The sequence below is a fragment of the Penaeus monodon genome, chromosome 25 (assembly GCF_015228065.2).
Source record: "Penaeus monodon isolate SGIC_2016 chromosome 25, NSTDA_Pmon_1, whole genome shotgun sequence".
NCBI lineage: Eukaryota > Metazoa > Arthropoda > Malacostraca > Decapoda > Penaeidae > Penaeus > Penaeus monodon.
In genome coordinates, this window is record NC_051410.1 from 33,318,832 (window position 1) to 33,319,232 (window position 401).

A 401-nucleotide genomic window follows, 5' to 3' on the forward strand; every position below is an offset into this window, starting at 1 on the left:
CCTTCAATTGAATTTCATTGGGGTTTTTCTTTTCGTGTTTTTTTTGAAATTTGGGTTGCTTTTATTTCATTTTTCTTTTTGGCCAGGCTTTTTATTTCTTAATTTTAAAAAATATTTGGATACGGGGTTTTTTGAACGAGCTGGGGGAGGGATTTTTGCTCCTACCAAACCCCCCTACCATGCCCTCCCCCCTACGTTCGCTCCCGTATTACCTCGGCGAATTAAATCGCCATTCGCAAACTAGCTCGAAGTCCCTTACATCAGAACCCTTTACGGGGGCCTGCTAATATCTTAAGTAAATTTTTACATTTTAATAATTGACATGGATATTTAAAATTTCAAGAAAACATGGGGGAAAACGGGGACCTCTCAATACTTCCTGTACATTATATTTCACTAAT